The sequence below is a fragment of the Lepidochelys kempii genome, chromosome 3, assembly GCF_965140265.1.
Source record: "Lepidochelys kempii isolate rLepKem1 chromosome 3, rLepKem1.hap2, whole genome shotgun sequence".
NCBI lineage: Eukaryota > Metazoa > Chordata > Testudines > Cheloniidae > Lepidochelys > Lepidochelys kempii.
In genome coordinates, this window is record NC_133258.1 from 59,763,103 (window position 1) to 59,780,358 (window position 17,256).

Consider the following 17,256-nt stretch of genomic DNA (forward strand, 5'->3'; position numbering starts at 1 on the left):
AGTCTAGTAAAATAACTTAATAAACCACTGAAATATTTAGAGATGCAAGAAAAGGAGACTGGTCTGTTTTTGAGCATCTCTTCCTCTCCCCTCCCTGCTCCAAGTTCTTATTTTGCTGTTTTGAGTTTAGTTGTTTCTTTGAATCCTTTGGGGAAGTGACTTCCTGAAAACAGAAAATAGTATTTACATGTTTACTTGAATAGTTGAACATGGGATGAGAAGAAACTATTCGTATTCATATTTATTTAGTATTTAAAAATTGGCCAGATGCACTTTTACTGGTAAATGACCTACTTTTTTATTGAAATGTTCTAAATTTGCTGTGTGTCCGATCAATATACTATATTTGTCCATTGCAGAGCTGCAGCACATCTCATGGAAGTGTCTGTCTTTTTCATATAACACATTCTTATTTCAGTACTTGCGTTTATAAACTCTAACCTACGTGGTGGACCAGATCCTCCACTGGTGTAATTTAAGTTTATGGTGCCTCAATGCTTTATGTCAGCTGAAGATCTGGTACCACATATCCTAAAGCGATGCAACATTGAGGAAAATCCACTGTTAGAATTTTTTTAAGCTTATCTTTTCCTATGGGATTAAAACAAGATGCATTTCATCTGTGGTTTAACCTAGTGTAATGTATATATTTATACACAGGGCAATCTTAAGCATTTTTTACAACTATACTAATTCGGCTGAGTTTAATATTTACAGTGTATAGGTCTTTTGCAAAACATCCTACTATGCCTTGAATATAACAAATATTTGAATAAATTTGTCAGACTGAAAATCAATATCCCTAATTTAGAGCTCATAAAATAAAATGATCGTATGCTCCCACTCTCTTTTTGTGTAGACATAAACTATGGTAGCCTAGCTAAATTTCAAGATTGGGCAGTTCACATGATAGAGAAGAAGCACAACCTAATGAGAGCACTAAGAATATGATTATGATTTGATTGGGAGTTTAAAATTGCCACTATAAGTTGGATATTAAATGCAAATAGTATCAGAGGGGGTAGCCATGTTAGTCTGGATCTGTAAAAGCGGCAAAGAGTCCTGTGGCACCTTATAGACTAACAGACGGATTGGAGCATGAGCTTTCGTGGGTGAATACCCGCTTCGTCGGATGCATGTAGTGGAAATTCCCAGAGGCAGGTATAAATATGCAAGCAAGAATCAAGCTAGGGATAATGAGGTTAGTTCAGTCAGGGAGGGTAAGGCCCTCTTCTAGCAGTTGAGGTGTGAACACCAAGGGAGGAGAAACTGCTTTTGTAGCTGGCTAGCCATTCACAGTCTTTGTTTAATCCTGAGCTGATGGTGTCAAATTTGCAAATGAACTGAAGCTCAGCAGTTTCTCTTTGAAGTCTGGTCCTGAAGTTTTTTTGCTGCAGAATGGCTATCTTTAAATCTGCTATTGTGTGTGCCTTGGTGTTCATACCTCAACTGCTAGAAGAGGGCCTCATCCTCCCTGATTGAACTAACCTTGTTAGCCCTAGCCTGATTCTTGCTTGCATATTTATACCTGCCTCTGGAAATTTCCACTACATGCATCTGACGAAGTGGGTATTCACCCACGAAAGCTCATGCTCCAATATGTCTGTTAGTCTATAAGGTGCCACAGGACTCTTTGCCGCTAAATGCAAATAGTAAGTTAAAAAAGAGCAGCACAATTATTTTACATTTGCTAATTTTCATTCCATGTTGCTTCATTCCTGGAACTTCCATGTAAATGTTATACAGCAATATGCCAGATCGCACCTATGTCCGATAATACAAGTAAACAAGGTAGGCCAATGCAATAGGAACACTCTCGGCTCATTACATCATTTAATTGCACTTCTGGTGGGAAATGAATCTAAATGTAGTCCTGTGGTATGCAGGAAAGTAAATAAACAGATGAACATGCTTCTGACTTAAAAGAAAACATTTACTTACACTGTACTATAATCTCTCTGAGTTAGCAGGGGCAATAAAAGGCTGTGAGAAGATATACAAAAGCTTCATCCCCTCTGAATGACCTTAAGAAACTTCCAGCCTATGCTACTGCATCCAAAAAAACCACATTAAAAAGATGTTCAGGTTGCAAAGTCAGGAAGTCATAAATTAGAAAAAGCTTGATTTAAGATTGTCTTTGCACAAGATAGACAAAATGCTCATTGAATGAGCAGCTCTTCAATGTTTCATTTTAAACCCCATTGTTCAGCATGTGGCCCCAGGCCTTGTTTACTGAATACAGTTCAAATAACTACAGAACTATTAATTTCCTCATAGGCTTTTTCTGTGGTGCCCATCACTGTAGCTTATGCATGTGTCACAAACATTGAATAAATTTATCTTCACAACACCCCTGTGACCTGAGGGCTGCTGTCCTCATTTTACTGATAGGGAGAAGAAGTATGGAGATTGTCAAAAGTCTACACTAATTTTGGGTGCCCAATTTCAGATGCTTATGGCTTGATTTTTAGAAAACGTACCATTTTACAATGCAGCATCCACTGACTTCAGCAGTAAGTATCCACCTTTTGCAACAAATGAGGCAGACAACAGTTTTCTTAACTATATAACCATGATTCATTCGCAAAGTAGGTCCAGCCTGTGAACTGAATGAGGCAGGGGCCTGGGGAAAGAATAGTATGCAATCATGTAATTAAAGACTTTCTTATAGTGCATAGGTACAGGGCCGGCTCTAGGTTTCCCCCCCCCCCCCCCCCGCAAAAAATTTGTCGCTCCAAGAGCGCAACTGCCCAAGCCAAAAAAAAAAAAGGCTGGCTGGAACGCCGCCCCTGGAATTGTGCTGCCCTAAGCATGTGCTTGCTTTGCTGGTGGCGAGAGCCGGTCCTGCCTAGGTACTAGGAGGATAAGTTAGGGTGACTCGGGTGATCTTAATTCTGGCATTTCCTGACTTCTGAATGCTTGTCCTTGCAACTATAACATTCTTTTTATGTAGGTTTTAAAAAATACATAATTTACTACTTTTTTTTTTTTTAAAAAAAGCAAACTCAGAAAACAGAACTTTCATCATGTTGCATCACAATGACCCCCCACAAGTTTCATCAGCAGGTTCATTCAATCAAGCACACTGACCTCTGCCATTTGAGCTAATTGAGTAACTCAGTGCTATAGTATTTTGTCATCCTAGACGTGGTCAGAAACCATTTTAGATATGTGCTTTGCATGCTGAATTAATCTAGCAACTAAAAAGTTTAATTATTGTTCAGTCTATTGCACATGGTCCCTGTCAGGAGAAGTGCCTGGGACCAGACAAAGGATAAAAAGATCTTCAGATTACCGGTCAGATTTAGAAAGCCTAGTTCAGAAGAGTGCAAGTTGCCTCTGCCTGTACCAGCAAAACAAGCCCCCTGTACCAGTAGGGGAAATCACCCTGCAAATGGGATTAATTTGTCTGGGTGAGGGCAGATTTAACTCACACTCAGATATTACTGGCAGGAGCCACTGAGCTGAAGGGCTGAATAAACATAGACCCCAGACACACTCCGCTTTTCTGTCCAACTGCTACACACTCTGGGCAGCACTGGCCCTAACAACCTCATCAACAAAAGGGAGGTTCTTCTTTGAGTGGTTGGCCACATGGATTCAGCTCTTTGGATACATTGGGGCCAGACCTGTGTTGTTGACATCCTAGCACCCTTCCACCAGAGGCCCAACTATACCTGTACCCGTGGCAATGAGATGGAACCCCTGCAATGTCCATCTGCTTCTCCATGCACTGTTCTAGCATGAGTGTTACATATTAATATTTTAACTTGTTACTATCTGTGTTAGTCATTTTGCCAGTTGGCACCAAAAAAAGTCAGATAGTTAGTTTATAAGCTAGGAAACACAGCCCTTCCTTCCCCCATGTGCACATGTGCACTCACGCTCCCCAGGTTAACACTTTAGATCATGTGCGGTGGTATTGGCTAGACCTTTAGTCACTGAGACCTCAATACCACAGACAGAGAGATCCTCCCCCACTTGAATGATGGGCCATTTGAGCATCTCGATTGCTACTCACCCTCCTTCCTCTCTGTGGGAATCACATTGGGAATCTGGGGGCGGGGGCTTTGGAAGAGACTCTCACAATAGTACCAACCCTATCATCCAAAAATCATGAGATTGGTCTAAAAATTGCCATGGTGTTTTGTTTTGTTTTTTAATTAGACTTTGGGGTTGGTCTGTCTTTCAAGGGGTTCAAGTACTTTTATTTTCACCCAGTGCCAGGATTTTTGTTTCAGCTGTTCAGGAGAAGCCCAAATAGCAGGTGCCTCCCAAATCAACACCTAGGGAAAAAGACCCTCAGAAGCTAGACCTATGTGTATGTAAAGTCTATTTGTCAGCCAGCCTCCAAATACAAGTAGCTAATCACCAAGCCCATCTCACAAAGTACAGTTATTTACATTGGGACAAACTGTTTAAACTTACAGACAAGCTTCCTCCTGAACACGGAGATGAGTTAAAAATCTATAATGAACACAGAGAAGCTGACAGCTCACACTTCCTTACAAGCAGCACTAGATGCATGCACCATCGCCCCATCTGTGACGATGAAAAGGTCATCCTGGCTCCAGGTATCAGGGATCTCTAGAGAGGACCACATCATGATTGAGGACCCTCCCTTTTAAGACAATTTTTTAATTCAATGACAGTTAAGGCTCTCCATTCATTAAAGGACACCAGGACTACCCTAAATTCCTAGGCCTGTATGTCCCAACTCCAAGAAGGAAGAAAGCAAGTTCTCAGAGCACCTTCAGGCAGTGTCTCTCTGCTCAATTCTACTACAACCTTCAGAGGACTTCAGAGCCACAAAAAGAAGCAGAGGTTCCACCAATGTTGCTCCTTTTCCTCATCCTCCATTGCTGCAGTCAGTGTCTTCCACCAGGCGGCAAATTTTATGCCAGTGTTGAGAGCTTGGCTCTTGAGGATCCCTTTCCTTTCAGCCTCCCTGATTTGGCAACTTACCTCTTACTTTTGGGAAGCCTGGACTTGGATCACCTTGGACCAGTGAATCCTGGAAATTGTCTACGAGGGATATTCTATTCAATTCCAGGCTATTCTTATCCCCTATTTCCCTTCTATGGAGAAACCAGGTTTTTCTGCTATTCATATCTCATGAACTGCTCACTACAGCCCCTAATCATATGGAACAGTGGAGGGAGGTGCCCAGAGAGTTCTGTGGCAGGGTTTTATTCCCATTATTTTCTCATTCCAAAGCACAAAGGGAGTTGGCAGCCCATCATGAGCCTTCAATGTCTCAACAAATTCATCCATTGTTTCACTTTCAGGCTGGTGACTTTGGGATCTCTAATTCCCTCATTAGACCCTTAAGATTGGTTCACAGGTCTTGACCTTCAAGATGCCTATTTTCACATATACCTTCATCCAGCTCAGAGGAAATACTTCTGATTCCTAGTAGGAACATCTCATTACTAATACAGGTCCCTTTGTCTTTCTACAGCACTAAGGGTTTTCACCAAGTGCTTGGTAGACATGGCAGCTCATCTAAGAAAAGAGGGGGTCCAGGTCTAGCCATATCACAATGACTGCCTCATCCAAAGAAGCAGATGACCAACTCGTTTCAAGTGACCTTAAAACTCTTCACCACAGTGGGCCTTGAAGTCAACAGAGAAAAATCCACAATGATTCTGACTCAAAGCATAGAGTTCCTAAGATTAGATTCCAGCTCAGCGAGAGCTTGTCTTTCACAAGAAACGTTCCAGACTATAGTGAACCTCATCAACCAACTTTAAGTTATCTCAAAGACATCAGTGACAGCATGCCTCAGACTCCTGGGATGACATGGCCTCAAGCATCAGGGACTACCCAGGATCTGTGGAAACTGAGATAAGATGCTGGATCAATGATCATGACAGCCATGGCATAAGACAGGCTGCTCTGGCATTCATATTTCATGAACCGCTCAATACAACCCCTAATAAGTTTGCCTCCTGTGACTAACATAGTCTTGCAGAACAATGGTTAGATCCAACACCTGGACCCAGCATTGTTACATCTGACCGACTGGATGATGGTGGCTGATTGACATCCAGAGAAAATGGTGTTCAGCTGAAGTTCAGAACATTCTACTCCAAAGCAGAAAAGTCTTGACTTATAAAGCTAAGTAGAATATCTGGGCAATTCAGCACCAGCTGTCTCCCATGACAACACCCACTTCAGCAATACTGGATTATTTACTAGTCCTGAAACAATCTGGATTTTCTATTAGTTCCATATGGGCCCATCTAGCAGCAATATCTTCACATTACCCTCCTGTTAAGGACCACATAGTATTTTCTCCCCCGGGACTATAGCATTCACAGGGTGGAACCCTAATCCCTATAGCACCTATGAATGAAGACTGCTTTTTGAGAAGCCATTACATCAGTTTAAAGGGCAGGAGAAATTCAGGCCCTCATGGCAGGCCCCCCCGTATACATTGTTTTATAAGGATCACTCTCAGGTCTCATCCCAAATTCCTGCCTAAGTTTTTTTCACAACTCTATGTGAACCAATTGATTCATCTCTCCCAGTTTTCTTCCCCAAGAATGTCTGAACACTAGAGGATGCTGAACTTCATACACATGATCTAGAAAGGACATTGTCATATTACCTTACTGGGACAAAACTATTCAGGAACACACTGAGCCTGTTCATGGCCTTTGGTAATAGGATTAAAGGTCAGGCAATATCCTATCAAAAATTATCAAAATGGGTTATGAGAAAGGCTAAGATTTTGTCACAGATATTTTTAATAAAAGTCATGGACAGGTCACGGGCAATAAACAAAAATTCACGGAAGACCATGACCTGTCCCAGACTTTCACTAAAAATATCCCTGACAAAACAGGGAGGCGGGTTGAGCACCAATTGCTGCTGAGGCTCCCAGTCCCCCACCCCTTCAGTGAATGAGAGCTCTGGGGTCCCCCCCCGCACAATGGCTGAGCAGCTCTGGGGGGACCCTGCCGCTTGTGACAGCAGGGAGCTCCAGGGGGTTCCCTGACACCTGCAGCGAGTGGGAGCTCCAGGGTCCTCCACTGCCCGAGGGGGCTGGGCTGCTGGGGGATCCCCTCACCGCTTGTGGCACCTGGAGCTCCGGGGGGGTCCCCGCACCACCCATCACATTTCAACCTTCCTTCCCCACTATTAAAGTCCTACTCCCTGGAGATTCTGTATTGGCAAAGGAACTGAGAGACAGTTAGACCCATTCTTCTCTTTATGCCCTCAGGTGTGGGGATATGAGGACATCTAAGGTATAGGTGCAGCCCCAACAGACAATGCTGGCCAAAAGAATTAGATCTTGTGTGCATGCAGTGTATGCATACCAAGAGTGGAATCCATGTGGACAAGAAATCTTGAAGAGCCACTGTTACTGCTAGGTAAATAATCATTCTTTTTTACTTTTGTGCTGCTGTAATCTCACCTCCTAATGGACCTCATCATTTGTGATTATGGAGTGAATGTGACCCTACAAAAAGCAATGGTCTTGAAAAGGACTGAGATAAGCAGGTCGGGGGTGGTGGGGGTAGTGGTGGTAGTGGGGGGGTTTAAAGAAATTATTGAGGCAAGTCTATATTTTGTCTCTTCTTCTCTTGATTTGTTTAACATTATTTTGTGTTAATTTCTTTGGAACTAGAATTCAGAATTGTGTTTTTTTAAATACTTACAGCTGTAGATAGAAAGAAAGAAAGAAAGAAAGAAATGTTCTTTAGGCACCATGAATCCAAGAAATTGGGCCAGCAGAACTGCCTTCAACCAAAATACAGAACTGCAAACGGCCAAGGGATGCCATCACTATAGGTGCAAATTCAGAATAATCAATCCCTCTTTAGCTTATATACATTTTAATACTAGAAAGGGGAAACTATGTTCATTACTGAAATCGCTCATTAAAAAGAAATTGGACCACGTTCACATAGTAATTCGTGCCTTAGATATAAAATCTGACCAACTAGTAACTTGAACAAACAACTTGGAATACACAAAAGATGTGGGGAAGAGAATGACGCAGTTAGAGGGATTCAAAGATTGGCAATGGCTGTGTGACCACATGTAATGTTTAACCCAAAGTCCACTGAAAAGAATTAAACCTTTAATGCAGCAGTGCAACAAATTAGAGAACAAAGTATTTGCATGAAATATTAGACTTGTTTGGGAAGGTATTTAGATTTTATTAGCTTCCTATCTCACCAGCCAGTAAAGATTTTACATCTTAAAAATGTAAGATAGCCTACTAAAAATGAATAAAAGTGTTGAAGTTGGAAGGACCATCATCTGAAAGGTATCACATCTCGTATATAATAGGGCTGTCAATTAATCACAGTTAACTCATGCGATTAACTCAAAAAGATTAATTGCAATCAATGCAACAACAGAATACTAACTGAAATTTATTAAATATTTTTGGATGTTTTTCTACATTTTCAATATTGATTTCAATATTACAACACAGAATACAAAGTGCACAGTGCTCACTTTATATTATTATTTTTGATTACAAATATATATGCACTGTAAAAATGATAAACAAAAGAAACAGTATTTTTCAATTCACCTCATACACGTACTGAAGAGCAATCTCTTTATCGTGAAAGTGTAACTTACAAATGCAGATTTTTTTGGTTACATAACTGCACTCAGAAACAAAATAGCGTAAAACTTTAGAGCCTACAAGTCCACTCAGTCCTGCTTCTCATTCTGCCAATCGCTAAGACAAACAAGTTTGTTTACATTGATGGCAGATACTGCCGCCTGCTTCTTATTTACTTCACCTGAAAGTGAGAATAGGCGCTTGCATGGCACTTTTGTAGCCAGCGTTGCAAGGTATTTACATGCCAGATATGCTAAACATGCGTATGCCTCTTCCATGCTTCGGCCACCATTCACTTAAAGAGAACTTCCAAGCTGATGAAGCTCGTTAAAAAAATAATTTGTGATAATAATTTCAATTAAATTTGTGACTGTGTTCCTTGGGGAAGAATTGTATGTTTCCTGCTCTGTTTTACCTGCATCCATTTACAAACAATCTTTTGCAAAATAAAGTACATGCAAATCATTCTTTTACCTGCTAAATAACAAGTAAAACAGGTTGCTGAGACTTGGCTTCAACAGGGCCATGATTTCACGCCAAATTTGAAACTGTATTAGCTGGCTATGTTTTAGCCTAAGGAGGTACCTGGGGTACAACATGGCCAGCTAACATGACTACAGACATGTTAGTCTGTGTCTTAAAGTGGGTTTTCAGACATGTTCAGATAACTCAACTGAAATAACATGATTGAAAAAAATACCCCTTTAGCCTGTCAAAACGTACACCAAGGAGTTGTAATTGTTCTGCACCCTGGTTTCTGTATTTTTGTTTTCTCTATAAAATTTGGGAAGAAGAACTTCCTCTCACCATGCCACCAACTTGAAAATGTCAGTGTTATTTGTTGTATGCCGTGTAGCTGTAGACATCTCAGTCCCAGGATATTAGAGAGACAAGGTGGGTGAGGTAATATCTTTTATTGGACCAAATTCTGTGGGTGAGAGAGACAAGCTTTCAAGCCACACAGCGCTCTTCTTCAGGGGTATTCATTGTATTTTCTACGTGTAAACCTGATAGGCTTTGCGTTCATGTTGTTTCTGATATCATTAGTATTTACTTTGGATGGTCAAGATCTGGAGCAACAGGATAATCATATGTGAGATTTTCACCTTATGAAAAATTCAAATACAGCCACACCTGTCACAGTGTGTAACACAGTCTGGTATCCAAATATAGGGTGTCCTCCCAAGATCTGCTAGGGAGGCTGTATTGAGTCCTGCATTCACCCATCTGTTCATGTGCTCTACCAATATATTTGTGCTTGCAAAATACAATGAAACTATACAGTGATCTATGCTGCATTTTAAAATGTCTGAAAACTCTGAGGATAATCATTGTTTACATCTGTTACAATAATTCTGAGTCATCTCTCATTTGAACAGTGCAGTGAGGAAATCAACTGTAGATTCATTTGGTCAGAGCTGGATTGAATTCATTTTGGCCATTTGGAATAGCAATCCATCAGCTCTATAACACAGAGCAGGCGATCAGATTGATACCAATATGGTCTTATAAAATCTATAGTTACCTTCCTTTGATGGTCTTTCTGCCCTTTATGATGGTCACAGAAACCTGGTGGGTTTTCTAGTACTTATCATTCATGCAGCAAGGACAGTGCTGATTTATTTCTTACTCCTCACTGTGGTCCCATGTTGGTCAACAGTAAGCTTTGTGGAGCCTTTTTAGTGAGCATTGTGCCTACATGTCCCACTTGCACATAACCCTTGAATGGATATTTCTCCAGGTGCCTCCTCCTATGTAACAGAATAAGGTGTTAAGCATTTTTATTTGAATGAAGAATCTCTGTTGTTGTGATACAAGCATTCTGGGTGCTAACATGTACATATTACTTCCACCCAGCTAGCCATTAAACTATATCTATCTCTGGTAAGTATTCATTTCCTGAAATCGCTGAAAAGCGAAAATGGGTCTTGCCAACCCACCAATCTGGTCACCTCACTACCTTCCATTGTTTGGAGAAGTCTCTATTTAGACCCAAGTTTTGTAGCTTCATTTAATCTCTTCTGTTACTTATGTTTGAAATGCTTCTTGCCATTGTCTCCGTGGCATGGTCAGAAAAGAAGGTAAGAGTTTAAAAAAATGATGTTGTCCTTTTCTGGATTTTTTTCTTTGAATGTGGGTCAAAATCCTTGCACCCACATTTCAGCTTGTGTGGGGATATTCCTCTAAAAGAAGGAATCTGACAGAGTTAGAGAGCAAACTGCACTTTACTATTTCCTGGATTATTTTTAGAACTACATGAGTGAGAAAGCCTGAGACTAGATAGATGTTCCCTCTAACCAGGAAATGGAATGACTTAAGGTCATGAAGATACTCTCTCGAGCATTATACCCTGCATTCAGACACAACAGCAGTTTTTCAAATCATTAACTCAACCTATCACAGAATGTATCTGTTTAATAGGGCAATATCCATTAACTGAATTGTCCCTTACAAGGCTCACTTAAAGAGAACTATTTGTATTCATCTTCCAGATTGTGTTCCTTTCTAAATCATTGATACTTATAATTCACAACAAACAGAAGAAATGTTTTATATAGAATTTTTATATAAAATTTAAATAAAATAGCCAATAAATAAATAAAATAAATTTGATGCCATAGTCCCCAAGGTCAAATATTCGTAATCCAGTATATTATCTAAAAAATCATTTGTTCCAAAACAGAAAATGAACTTCAGTTTACTGACTGGAATAATATAGTGTATTCACACTTGTGGGTTTTTTTAGCAGCAGTCTGAGAATGTTTAACTCACACATACATTTCTATAGATATTTTCTTGTAGCAATGGTGATAACTACAAACTTTTCCTCCCTGTTTCAGGACCATTTATTCTAAAGTTCCAAAGTACAGCTACTATCATTTTTTCACTTTCCTTAATTTTATGGGAAAAGAAAACCTCTCTAAGGGAGAATGGAATTGAGTGATTTGTATACATTAAATACATTTTGTTGAATGATTTCCTGGCATTATGTATCTTGTTTCTGCTATGACAGAGTTTAACTATTCAGCACATTTTATATTTAACTCAGTTTTCCTTTCACACATGCACAGTTTTCCCCCCTAGATAATAATTACCCATATCTGTGTATGTTTTGCAAATGGAAAACAACATTAGGCCCTTATAGAATGTACAAATAATGTCCCAAAGGGTAATGCTTTAAACGAGAAGTGCCACTCCAGTGCTCTAGAAACACAAAAATATTGTAATTTACCCAAACCCTTAATTATTTTAAAATGATGCCAAATAAAGTTGTCCATAAAAATCCAAATGAACTGCCATACTGAAAAATCATGTTTTTAAAAATATGTATAGTCCAAACATAAAAAGTTGTATTTGACACAGAAGTGTTCTGCAGTATTAATAGCTGTCTTATTTCACATTCTCTCCAACTCTACTCCATACCTATAAAGGAATATTGCAACCGACGGGATAAATTCTAACAGTCCAGTCCCACTCTCATTGGCAAAACAGCCCCAGGCACAAACTGCCATTTGGAAGAGCGGTCTTCTATTCCTTCCCTTAATCGGTGCTGTGTTGGGCCACTCTAACTACATTATAAACTGGCACTTACAAAGTCACAGCACAAGCATTTCTGGTGTCTCTCCTCTTCTAGACATACCATGAAATGGAACAGCCATGGCTGCCGTTTATTGCTAACATACTTTCAGGGGATAAAGTGGAGGTGTGTAGAACCGCACTTCCTGCCACTTGGGTCTTCTTAGCGTATGCACAATGTGCCTCAGGTGGCACGTGAATTTGGTCGGTTGGTTGGCTTCTCCAGCCTGGGCCAGCTACTGACAGGGAGCATGATCCATGCTCCCTACCACTTGAGTCAAACAGACGCAATTCAAACTGCAATTATTGCAGAATGGGCATGTCAGCTATGCAGCTGCTGACTGAAACTGGCATTTTACATGCACATGTAGTGATCGAGAGAACAAAACCAACTTGTTCAGAACTTGTTTTATTGACACAGGGAGTGTTAGTCAGGACACAGGAGTTAACTCCAGCTGCACTCCTCCCAAGTTGCATGATTAAGCACCCACTTTTAATCATACACAACACATGTTCATTTTGTATTGTCCATAAAGAGTCTAGTACAGTGTTGGTCCCACACAAATAAATAACAATAGATTACTTATTTTGGAAAAATCCTGGGGGAGGAAAGGGGGTTCCTTTAAATTCTCCTAGGATAGAGATTAGCAATAGGCATGGCTAAACATCAGCTCTTAAGGATAAAATACAGTTTGAAGACTTGAAGACACTCACTTCAGTGAGCTGTAGCTCACGAAAGCTTATGCTCAAATAAATTGGTTAGTCTCTAAGGTGCCACAAGTACTGCTTTTCTTTTTGCGAATACAGACTAACACGGCTGTTACTCTGAAACCAGTTTGAAGACTATTACTTTGCAATTATTTATTCGTGTGTGATAATACCCAGAATGTTCTGGAAGTTTTTCAGACATTCAGGACAGAATGGTCCTAATCTGCCAAGTCTAAGGACAGAAAGATATAGAGGTTAGTAGAAAGAGAATAGCAGATTTTTAAATACAAATTAATTAGATTCACTCTAGCAGTATAACAGAAGTGGGTTTCTGAGGGACTTAGGGAGGACAATGTACAGGTTTGGAGCATAAGCTCAGGCTGGTCACATTATTCACAGAACACTGTGTAGAAGAGGACATGGAGGTGACTGTGGGAGAAGCTGATGAATGCGTGGAGAAAGTTGAGAAGACTGGAATGAAGGGCAAGGAAGCAACGCAAAACTCAATTAAGGAGGGGCAGAATGATGTAGGTCTTTCAAGGTGGAGAAAAGAAGTTTAAATCTGATGCAATAACATATGGGGAGCCGGTGGAGACATTCAAGGAGAGGAGTGATGTGATCACATGGGCAGGTGAGGAAAATGATTTTTTAGTGGTTACATCTTGTGTGAAATGGGGCAGTGTGTGTTTCAGAAAACAGGATGTTTTAGGAGTCAATGCAGAATATATTGAGGGCCTAAATAAGAGATTTGGCTGGGGAAGGGAAAGAAAAGGCTAGCTCTTGGAGATATTAAGGAAGAAGTAGCACTTCCATCCCCTCTTATGTATGCAAACTAGTAAAACAAATATTTCACATTAAAGGAACACAGCCAAGTAGTTGAGTCCCCAAATTAATTTTCTTTTTTAAAAATAATTATTACTTTTAAAAGATTCCATAAAATCTTTAAAAAGATTGAGAAATACTGAAACTGAAATATTTTCAGTCTAAATGTTGCAACCCTGTATTAGTGTATCAGAACTTCAAAGTGAAATAGAGTTGAAATTGACTGCAAAGTGAAGTGTCTGGTAAATTTCAATGACCAAGCTGGGCAAAAAGCAAATAGTAAACAAAGGAATAAATAGTCAAAGGAAAATATGTATTTTAATTGTTCAATTTTAATAATTTAAATTATTGTTTGTATTACAATAGTATCTAGAGATTCCAACTGAGATCAGAGCCCCATTGTGTTAGGTATTTACAAATACTCAATAAGGCCTTGTCTACAGAACAAAGTTGAACTGCTTTAACTATAGCCTATATTGGTATAGTCAGCGTGGCACAATGTCCCTAGTGTGGATGCAGTTATATTGGTAAAAATGTGCTTATACAAGTATGGCTTATTTCCATTCTGGCATGGGAATAAGCCATACTTGCATAAACATATTTATACTGGTATAATTGCATCCACACTGGGGTGGTGGTGGTGGCGTACTAATATAATGGCATTGATTAAAAAACAAAACAAAACACATCCGTAAATTGACATAGTTATACCAGTACAAAAACTGTGTGTAGACCAGACCTAAGAGACAGTTCCTGCTGTGAAGAATTTATGAAGGCTAAACAGTAATAAAGCTCTCTTATTCCAGAATAAGTATGTCCACACATGGAGTTATTCAGCAATAACTGTTGCAAATACAATTCCCACACTACCTTAATCTAAATTAACTTTCAAGTGTAGACAAGCCCTAAATCCTGCAAAGGGCATGTTTGTAATCTTTTGTACTGTGGATACTGAATTAAATGGCATTACCCACTGAATGCATCCGATGAAGTGAGCTGTAGCTCACGAAAGCTCATGCTCAAATAAATTGGTTAGTCTCTAAGGTGCCACAAGGACTCCTTTTCTTTTTGCGAATACAGACTAACGCGGCTGCTACTCTGAAACCTGTCATTACCCATAGTGTGTAAAATTAAGCATTTTAAGACTTTTGAAGGATCAGGGCCTAAATAGGTAAGAGAAAACAGAGAGACAAGGTGGGTGAGGTAATATCTTTTATCTCTCTAATCTCCTGGGACCAACTGCACTACAACAACACTGCATATGGGAGAAAACAGAGGCAGAGATCTTATTTCCACTAGGAAAAGAAGTTACCACTTCTTAGCTAATGTGGTAAAATCTCACGGTATGTCTACGATGAATCCAAGCTGTGATTGTAGCTTGTGTAGATGTGCCCAAACTGGCTCTAATCTAGCTAGCCTGATTAGGGATAGCAGTGAAGCCCAAGCAGAATGGGCTTCAGCCTGAGCTGTGCAAGCCTACCCAGGATCCTGGGTACTGAATGGTGTGGCCAGCCCAGGCCAATGCCCATAGTGCCCTGACTGCACGGCAGAGCCAGCTCGATTCCAGCGGTCTTGTGTCTGTCTACACCTGATGTAACCGCACCTCCCAGTGCAATGTAGACGGGCTGTTTGCAACTGGCTTTTCCCTGCCGTTTGTACTCCTGTTGCAGGTAACCAGCGATCGCTACACCAGCAGGACGTTAGCACTTAGCTGAGTGGAGGTGACCCCCTCCCCTCCCCAGCCCGATACTGCAGGTCACAACGCAGGGCGCTGCCCGAGCCAGGACTGGGAGCCAGGGCTAAAGGGTGACACAGGGAGGGTCATTTCCCGCCGGACAGGCTCGAGCAGGGCGCCCAGGGGTTGCAGGTCACCAGGCCGGTGCCTGGAGCGCCCGGACTCAGCCCCAGTCTCAGGCCCGTTTTAGTGGGGCGGCGGCGCCCCAAGGGCCGGGGGCACCAAGCCGGGTTCCCTGCGGCGGGGGAGGACCCCGGGCAGGGGCCGGCCGGCCGGCGCGAGAGGGGACCGGGGCCGTGATGAGCCGCAGCCCGGCAGCTCCCGGGCCGAACCCCGGCGGAGGGGGGCGGCCGTGACGGGCGCGCCGGGCCGGGCCGGGACGCGCCTCCCCCTCCGTAGCGCTGACGTCTGCGGCGCCTCCCTGGACTCGGCTCCGGGGCGGGGCCGCAGCAGCGCAGGGGCCGCGGCGGCATCAGCTGGGGACGGAGCGCGGCGGCGGCAGGTAACCGGGGCCGCGCGGCGCAGCAGCGGCCGGCCGGAGCCAGGCTCCCCGGGCCGGAGAGCTCCGCGGCAGGGCCCGGGCCCTCGGCTCGCCACCCCCCTTCCGGGCTCTTCTGCCCTCCCTGGCAGCCCCTGGGGCCGCCCCCGGCCCGCTGGGGTCCCGGGTACCCACCTCTCCTCTCCCCCGCCCTGGGGCGCTGGGCTCCGGCTCCCGGGGTCTTTCTCTGCCGGGCCGCCGCGCGCCGGCCCCCGGCCACTGCGGGGAGGCGGCAGCGGGAGTCCCGCTGCCGGGGAGGGCTGGGGGCGCCGGGCGCTTGGGCGGGCGGTGGGGGCGCGCACCTGTCGGGGCGGGGGAGGAACGCGGGCGGGCGAGGGAGAGCGGCCCGGCAGGGGAAGCGTTCGCCGGACCCAGGGGCGCGCAGCGTGTCGGGCTGGGAAGGGAGTCGGAGGTTCTGGGAACTTTCCGGCTGAGCTGGTTGTTGGGACAAGTTTCCAAATCCGATTGTGCCTGTGTCCGTGTCCAGAGCATTATTCGTAGGGTGCAAGGTCTCTTACCCCACCAGCTGTAGAAAAGATACTTAGTCGTCGGACTGATTTAGATGCGACTCTCGAAATTCCCTGTTCTACCCCAAATAGAGGCTTTTCTGGAGAGGTTTAGAAATCGGCAGGTTAAAGAGGTTAGACGTTAGGAGGAAAGTAGCTAATTCTCTCTTGCATTTTCGTTGTGTACAGTAGCTCTCACCTCACACACCTTTCTTTACATAAACATACAGTCTGCCAATTACTTGGGAAGGAGAAATAGAAGGGCCAAACAAGAACATGAGTCCCAAGTATTCACAGACACATCCTGAGCTCCTGCACAGTAGTTAGAGTCAAGGTCTCATGCTGGGGCCTCTAAATTCTGTATTTGAAGATTTAAGCAATTGAAAGGGAGAGCTCAGGGATTCATCTGGAAGAAGGTAGACTTTTCCTAGCAGGGTGATTTTTTTTTCTTAGAGTGAGAACTTTCTTATTGTGCATACGTACAGATAAAGTGCTTTTTTGTACTCTGTGAAAATGTCATTTTAATCATCTCACTCAGAAATTCCTTCTTGTGGTGTTTTGTATAATTTTATTCTGTAACAGACAACTGCTGCGAAGGTAAATGCTAAAATTACGCTGGGTTTCAGTTGGACTATTGTAGTCTCCATGTCAAAAGCCTAAACATTTCTGTGCAAGTACAACTATACAAAGTAAAGACTCCTCGTGTGGACAAAGCCAGGTTTTGTATCGACTGCTCTAAGGACATATAATCGGGATTGCAAAAAGCATGCTTTCTGTTGAA

The 17,256-nt window shown here is 42.4% G+C and overlaps 1 protein-coding gene and 1 long non-coding RNA gene across 5 annotated transcripts in view; one reads left to right on the forward strand and one right to left on the reverse strand.

The window, feature by feature from the left end:
• Window positions 1–8,542: 8,542 nt before the first annotated feature.
• On the reverse strand, window positions 8,543–16,257 carry LOC140908717 (uncharacterized). The gene is made up of 3 exons (XR_012157970.1): window positions 16,105–16,257; window positions 10,116–10,341; window positions 8,543–9,660 (listed from the first exon to the last, which is right to left on the reverse strand). It is a non-coding gene; the product is annotated as an uncharacterized lncRNA (long non-coding RNA).
• MYO6 (myosin VI) overlaps window positions 15,832–17,256 on the forward strand; it is a 179,684-nt gene continuing 178,259 nt past the window's right edge. For 3 of the 4 annotated variants that reach the window (XM_073336482.1, XM_073336483.1, XM_073336484.1), the window contains exon 1: window positions 15,833–15,933. The gene's annotated coding sequence lies outside the window, so the exon portion shown is untranslated. Of the gene's footprint in view, window positions 15,934–17,256 lie in introns of all 4 variants that reach the window. The other variant, XM_073336485.1, reaches the window with a different exon arrangement.